The sequence below is a fragment of the Camelina sativa genome, chromosome 12 (assembly GCF_030686135.1).
Source record: "Camelina sativa cultivar CO46 ecotype springtype chromosome 12, ASM3068613v1".
Classification (NCBI taxonomy): Eukaryota; Viridiplantae; Streptophyta; class Magnoliopsida; order Brassicales; family Brassicaceae; genus Camelina; species Camelina sativa.
This window is the reverse complement of record NC_141891.1, coordinates 17,152,428-17,160,850: the sequence shown is the minus strand read 5'-3', so window position 1 is coordinate 17,160,850 and position 8,423 is coordinate 17,152,428. Positions and strand designations below refer to the sequence as shown.

At 36.8% G+C, this 8,423-nt stretch overlaps 1 pseudogene; it reads right to left on the bottom strand.

Annotated features, from left to right (window-relative positions):
• Positions 1-4,067: 4,067 nt before the first annotated feature.
• Positions 4,068-8,423, bottom strand: part of LOC147930638 (putative F-box/FBD/LRR-repeat protein At1g22000) — a 30,428-nt pseudogene continuing 26,072 nt past the window's right edge.

The window sequence follows — 8,423 nt, the reverse complement described above, 5'->3', positions numbered from 1 at the left end:
AAGTGTTGCGCTGTCCCGGACAAGGATCTATGAGCCGATACTCGTATTCGAATATAAAACCGATTCTTTCATTAAATAAAATATTTCACAAGTCTCAACAAAATATTTATAGCGTTTATGGTCAGGCCTATTGCCAAAAAGATTATACAGATTTTTCTTATAAAATATAACATACTTTTTCTTTACAAAAAGGCACAAAAATCTACTTTTCGGGCTCCTATCTTCCAACACGCCCTCTAACACCCTCTACTGGTTGCCTGCAGGACAAACACTATCATAAGAATCTAAGATTACTTAGTGAGTATCAGGGGTCCCTGCAGAAGATTAGATTTCCATCCCAACCCCAAAATCACAAGGAATCAATCATGCAACACGCAACAAGCAATCACACACAACAAGCAATCAAGCAAAGAAAGCATGCAGAAGCTAAAAAACTACAAATGCAAGCAATCTACAAACATGCAAACTTGAATAAAAATAAAATATTTTTAAACAAGTTTACTAGGGCCCAGATATGCTGCCTCTCGCCAATCACCCATTTTCTCCGCATTGCATCCACCCTAGGCATGCAATCGGAGATTTCTACAAAACTACACCGTTGTGTAGAGCTCCGACCATGGTAGCTAACCAAGTCTCTCCGAGCATTCGACATGCAACACATCACCTATGTCTGATGCATGTTGTAACCAACCGGACGAAGGTCAGACATATCCCTGTCTTAGTGTGCTTATGGCTTTTGAACCTCCTGTCACAAAACCACACACTAAGACCTTCCATTTTTATGGGTACTTATGTTTATAAGCCTTAAAGAACTTATAACACATTAAATCCTCTCAAAAGTGGGTATTCAAGTTTAGAAGCCTTAAAGAACTTATAAATCACTAAATACCACCACTTAACCTCACATGCAATAGATATAAAATTCAGATCCGCAATCATGCATAAGATCTACCATGGAGCACATCCCACACTGAGCAACCAACTCAAAGTGCATGCAAAACTCAAGAAATTCTAACAAGAAAATCAAGCAGAAATGCAACTATATGCACATGCAAACTGACACTAGATTGAGTCATTGAGAACAATCTAGTGCAGATCTATGCTCCCTGAACTCACAGTTTGTCGAAGAACCCAAGAGGAAACCGTTGGAATCCTTGGTAGCTTCAATCTTCACTTCGCAGATGCAGAAACTGATCGGCGAGACTTCTCAAAAATTCTCCAGAACTTTGCTCTCTTCCCTTCTCTCTCACTCTCGACAGTCCTGACACTCCTCTCTTTTCTCTTCTTCAAATGAGAAAGAAATGAGGCTATTTATAAAGTCTTGAGTGAAGTAGTGGAGACATGCAAAAGAGGTGAGGTGTCGCCTTCTCATGTCTCAGGCGTGTGGTGTTGACACCTAAGGGGTCAATGTGTCACGCTTACATTCACCCAGCTCGCATGGCATCAAGGTATATTCTCCTCCACTTACTAAATTCTCCAAGGAATCAAGAATATTCTCCTCCACTCACACATTTTCGATGGCATCTTAGAATATTCTTCCCCACTCACTCTCTTGTGTGATTAAATAAATTCTCCATTTCTTCAAGAGACAAAATCGAGTGGAAGGGAATATTCCTCTCCACTTTCCTCTCCACCAAATTAAATAATTCCTTAGTGGTTCCTCCACTAAGAATATTTAATTAATTACTTCAATTTCACTAACTCCGCTTAATAAAACATTATTTTTAGCGGGTTCCTTCCCGTTTCCCGTAACTCCCTTTCTTTTTGATCCCTCTCCAGGTCATTTCTTCAGGAAAAATTTATTCTGTAGTGAGGGGCACTACAGTATTCGTGAACGGTGAGGTCACCGATCACCATGGTGCAAAGCTCATGTTCAAGCTCAAGGGCACGGGCCTCCTTGTTGTCTCGGAAAAGACCTTCAATGGTGGACCACAGATCCCGAGTAGTCGCCTTGGTGGTAAGGACAGTATCCACGATTGATTCAGATATGGTTTTGTAGATCCAGATCTTAACCAGTCCATCATGTTCCAGCCATGTTTGTGCAGTCTCTGGAGTCGAAGCAGTGGTGATGGTGAGGTGGCCATGAACGCAAAAACAGATGCAATGGGTTTCAAAGAGTTCTCGCCAGGTTTGGTAGTTGAGTTTGGTCATGTCAAGTGTAATAGGAATATACGCTTTGATTTGAGAGATGAAAAAAGGTTTGTCATTAGGAGAGGGAGAGGTTGTCATGATGACAAAGAAAACGAAAGGGAAAAGAAAACAAAAAGAAAAGAGAGGTTTTAGAAGGAGAAACAAAAACAGAGAGGATCGATTTGCTTTAGCTTGGTGGCTATTAAGATTCTGATACCATGTAGAAAGGTAAAACTCCGTAGAGATTGTTGTATTCATGTCAAACATATATATAGTACATGAGTTGTGTCTATCTAAATATACAGAAGATATACATTGTAGAGATTCTAACATATCCTATAAAGATTCATGTATATCTTTATCTAACACTACTCCCCCTTAGACTAAGCGGCGGTTATCGGACGCTGAGGCAGTGTCGGAAATCAAGAAACAGCGGTGAAGGCAATCCTTTGGTGAAGATATCGGCAAACTGGCGAGCGGACGGAACATGAAAGACACGAACATGGCCGAGAGCAACCTTCTCGCATACAAAATGAATATCAATCTCCACATGTTTAGTGCGCTGATGTTGGACTGGATTAGACGATAAATAGATGGCAGAGACGTTATCACAGTAGACGATAGTGGCACGATGGAGAGGAAGAATAGGCGGAATGGATGGTAAGACCCATGGAAGAGGTGGAGGAGCAACTAGAGAGGGTAGAGAGGAGAAAGGAAACAAAGACTCAAAGAACGTGACATGGCGGGAGAGTATGATCTTTCCGGTCTTAGTGTCAAGGCATTGGTACCCGCGATGGTCCGAGGGGTACCCGAGAAACACAATTGGGGTCGAACGAGGGGCAAGCTTGTGAGGCGATGTCGGCAACATATTGGGGAAGCAGAGACATCCGAACGTCTTGAGGTCATTGTATCGTGGAACTTGGCCAAATAATTTGAGGTGAGCGATGTCATGGGCAATGGCAGGGGAGGGAAGCAGGTTAAGTAGATGAGCAGTAACATTAAGAGCTTCCACCCAATACGTGAGAGGCATGGAGGCTTGAAGAAGCAGAGTGCAGGCCATGTTGTTGATAGTTTGAATCATGCGTTTGGCCCGCCCGTTCTGTTGTGAGGTATAAGGACACGAGAAACACAAAGCAGTGCCGGTAGATGCCAAATAAGCTCTCATGTCACGGTTATCATACTCCCCACCGTTGTCACGTTGAAGAGCTTTGATAGAGCATTTAAATTGGGTCTGCACATACTTAGAAAAGTGAACGTATGTTGAGAAAGTGTCACTCTTGCGACGAAGAGGAAAAATCCATACATAATGTGAAAATTGATCAAGAAATAGGAGATAGTATTTGATTCCACTAACACTCATAATAGGAGAAGTCCAAATGTCTGAATGAATTATTTCAAAAGGATGAATAACAATAGTTTGTGAAGAGGAAAATGAAAACCTAGTGGGTTTACCCAATTAACATGCTTGACACAAACTTGTCAAGTCAGTCGGACTGCAAGACAGAGAGAGAGAGAAGAAAGAACTTGAAATCGGAATATACATTGGTTTTGTGATACATTGTAGAGATACAGAAGATATACATTGTAGAGATCCTAACATATCCTATAAAGATTCATGTATATCTTTATCTAACACATATTCTCTCCATTCAAAGATTTCGAGATGAGTTAACATGCATTTAGGAACTGAACACGGACGATTCCAAGAAAGTGGCAAATCCTTAATTTCACCGATGCTCTAGTTAAGATACAAAAGAAAGATTAAAGCATTTACTTAAATTTTAGTTCACCGAAAATTGTATGCGCTTGATTGAAATAATTTAGGGAAAGAGTACGAACCCGGTCGATAAGAACCAGTTTTAGTTTTGGAGAATTTTGAAGTAAAACCATAAGTGGTTCCAACCAGTCAAAATCATTTGGTTGTTGTATCCTACACTCTACAAGCTGAGAGAATTTATTGGTGGTACAATACTTAACCTGCCATGAATATAATCACTACATAAGTGGTCGTTTGAAATATGACCACTAGAAACAAAAGTTATGTTAAGAGAAATATCAATACGTACCGTTGCTATGTTCAAAACTAAATCGAAAAATATGAGAGAGGAGAGCATAAACTTGTCACCGGGGTAAGACAACTATTATACTTGCTTTCTCAACGCGATGTGTGTTTTCAATAGTGCAATAGTCTCCCGTATTATCATAGACGACGATTGTCTTTAGAGCAGGACAATCTATAACCAAAGATCCTCTAATATCTCCTCTACCATCATTCGTATCATACTCATACACTAATATCTCTAAAGAAGATACTTTCAAATTGAAAATATTCACGTTGTCTTCAAAATTTTGTTTCACATGTAATTTCTTGAGAATAGGACAACCTGACAAGAGTCCATGTAGAGAATCTTCGTCTTTAAAAACTACATATGTAAGACCAAGATTAGTAAGGGATGGGAGACAAGGCAGAGAAACAATATCCACTAACATCTTGTTGATAAGTACTAAAGAGACGAGAGTGTCGCATGTGTAAAGTCTCTTAGGCAACTCAAGAGGCTTTGCTGACCAATTGAACATCTTCATCAACAGGACATCGTGGGCCGAGTTCTACAGATATATGTTCTAATAAAGGTGCCTTGTGAATTTTCAAGGACTTATAAAGAAACCTCCAAACACTTTTGCGTTCACCACCAATAACGTCGTCGCTCTCTTTGTAATCGAGTTCTAGTATCATCGTCCAAATAGACAACCACCGTTTTCACAAAATCATGGTAGCCACTGCATCTTTTGTTGGGACAAGCAACAATATTTGCACAAGCAAATCATATTTTCACCTACAATATTACACAAGGAATACGATCTTGACGCAAATGTTATGAATTAGTGATAAGCATGCACACACCCATTATATATTGCAATTTTGTTTTAAAGAATACATCAAAAAAATAAAGCCTATTAACTTTTTTACTAAATAATTACTGATTTTCTTTCCCAAGTAACCTTTTTATATTGCTTGTTTTTTTGGTGAATAACAGAGCAGAGCCCCCAACTTTATTAGAAAAGAAAAATAGAAATTACACCCGGTTTAGTCGCGGCCATGTGTGACCAGCAACATCCTCATTCAACAAAGTAGCAACAAACTGTGGAACTAAAGGAAAACCATGAAAACCAAGCGATAAAGTAAATGTATAGTTCGCTAACTCGTCAGCCAGACGGTTAGCCTCCCTATACACATGACGAATACGGACTGTCCAGTCCCTTGTAAGAAAGCCGTGATACAGACGTACCAGGAACAACAGAGGATGGGACTCATCTATCCTTGTCAATAAGAATTTGACAACCACTTGTGAGTCCACCTCCACATCCAACCGCGTGACTCGCTTCTCCCAGACTGTGTACAGACCATAATACACCCCCCCCCATAACTCTGCCAACTGCAATGTTTATGCTGGAGTAGTTTCCGGTTGGGTGACCTTCCAATAAATGATTCTCGAAACTGTGCGAGTGAAGACAAAACATAGGAAAAGATCATTTGGTGATTTGTAGGGTTGGTAAACAAGTCTTTAAAGCAACCCGGACGTAACAAACCTGTCATTGGATTTGGGTGGGCTCATGGACCAGGAATGGACGTAGGACTCGCTAAGAGAGGTGGTCCCATGTGGTAGGATTGGAAATGGACCCACTAAGAGGTGGCTGTCTTAGCGGAGGGGTTAACAAGAATTGATTTGGCTACCTATGTCACCAAAGTGCACTTGTCTTTTCAGTCAAATGTTCTTATAAAACTCTCCAGTTAAACGTGCTTATGGTGGAGTAGTTTCATAATAGGTAACCTTTTGGGATGTGATTGTTGGAAGTGATAACAAAACACAAGAAAAGATCATGTGGTGATATGTAGGGTTGGCTTCTATAAAGCCTCCTGACCATAGTTTTTTGTATCTTCTAAATCCATTCACTAATTAAGCAAATTATTTATTGTTTGTTCCTATATGTATGTTACACTCATCATTATCGTCAAGTACAAATTCTTTTAGATATAATTTATTTTTTCCTTTCTTCTCTTCTAGTACTGATATTCCATGATTCTTAAAGCTCAAGAAAAACTCTTAATCAGATTATTTTATTATTTGATTGAAGTAAATATGCTAAAACAAAAACAAATCATATAATTTCATAAACAAAACTTCATAGTGTAAAGATATTTTTGTAAAATATAAGCATAATGTGGGAAAATAACTAGTACCAAAAAATCATATTCCCTATAGAAACCTAATTAATGGATTTTTATATTATTTTGATTTATGAGAGAGATACATATGTTTAATGTTATTGCATACAACATCACTTAAATTTATACTCAATGTGTAGAGATATATTTCCTCTAATGGATTTCTTATCATCTTTGACTAATGTGAGAGAGAGAGAGAGAGAGAGAGAGAGAGAGAGAGGAGAGAGAGAGAGAGAGAGAGAGAGAGAGAGAGAGAGAGAGAGAGAGAGAGAGAGAGAGAGAGAGAGAGAGAGAGAGAGAGAGAGAGAGAGAGAATATCATAACTTAAAAGTTATCCTGAAAGTGCAAAGATATCTTTCATTTAGTTGCCCAACTAATAGATTTCTTATCTTATTTTGACTAATGAGAGAAAGACTAATATGATTGCATACAGCATCATTTTAAAGTGTAAGGATAACTTGTCTTAGAATACATGCTAAAAGTGACCTATTACAAACTTTTTTAAAAAATATTATAAAGTGTAACTAATGAATTTCTTATCTTATATTGACTAATGAGTTTGAGAAAATAATGTTCAATGTGATTGCATCCAACATCACTTCAAGTTTTAAAAATAACTTTCCATAAATTACATGCATTGTATGTGGGAAATTACTTAATAGAAATTATAAAATTAAAAAGTAAGAGATTCATTATTCTTAAAAGCCTAATTAATGGATTTTTATCTTCTTTTGACTAATGAAAGAGAGACTAATAGGCTTGTATAAATATCTAACAAAAAGTATAATTTCCTCATGTACAAAACAAATCTATCCCTCAAGAACTTGTAACTTCAATCTCTCTTCCTGTTTTCATTGTCTCATGTAATCTAACCCAATGCTCTGACAACCACTCACATCTATTCATCCATTTTCTCATCAAGTTCCAATAATAATAAGTTGTTTAATTGTTTCGAGTCACCCAAGAGAAATTCCAGAAAGGGTACATGTTTCATATTCAGTAATTGATAAGATTTGAAGTACTTACGATATTTTCCTTGCAATTGATTACTGTATCAAATAATCAACCTTTTTAATTCAATGTTAGGTGCTTGAGTTTATGTAAATTCATGTTCTATTTTGATTTGTTTTCCAAAGATTAAGATGTATTTTCTTTTACGAGTGGTAAGGCATTTAGAACAATATATTAGTAAGTGGATATGTCCTCTATGCACTGTTAATTTTATTGTATGAAAGCTTTCAACTTTGGATACTATTTAGTGTGATTTCAGTTTCTCTGTATGTTTAAAAGTTATTTCTTATCAAAAATTTATTTATTTAATACTCTTACTCAATTTGATTATATCAATTCATGTTTACTATTTTTTTTAATACAGTTCATGTTTAATTTGATTTTCTTTGTCGATCCAATTCCATGAGTATTCTATGTGGGCAGTTTGACAAATAGAGGAGGAAATAAGTACCTTGGTGTGTCCTTTATGTGAGTTTTGTTTAAGTTTTCAGAAAATTTTGGACTTTAGAAACCATTTCTATATCACATTGGGAAGTATTAAGTCATACAATATTATTTGTGTGTTCACATAGGTGTCATGTAAATAATTAATGTTCTTAGAAAAACTAGAGGATTATATACTACATTTTGGTTACAGGGAGATGTTAGACTTCCCTTCAAATTTCAAATATAAGATAGAAAAACATAATTAAAAAAATAATTTTGCTGCTTTAATAAATACTAGGGGATAACCCGTGCTACAGCACGGGATTAAATTTTTTTAACCTTTTTCTTATCTAAGTTAGGTAATCTATCTTATTATCAAAGTTAAAATAAAAACGTAATCGGTAATAAACTAATTCAGTCGCTTTATATAATCTCATACTTTGCATAATATAGCTGCTTACAAAATCAGACAGACAAAGAGTATATTGAATAGTAGATATGTTAGAGGGTATATATTGGACAATATCGGATAGTAGGTTCGTAATGGATTACGCAGAAAGCAATATCGGACTATAGTTTTGTAGGTTTGTGTTTTAAGATTCTAAACAATAATAATAATTTGTGTTTATGA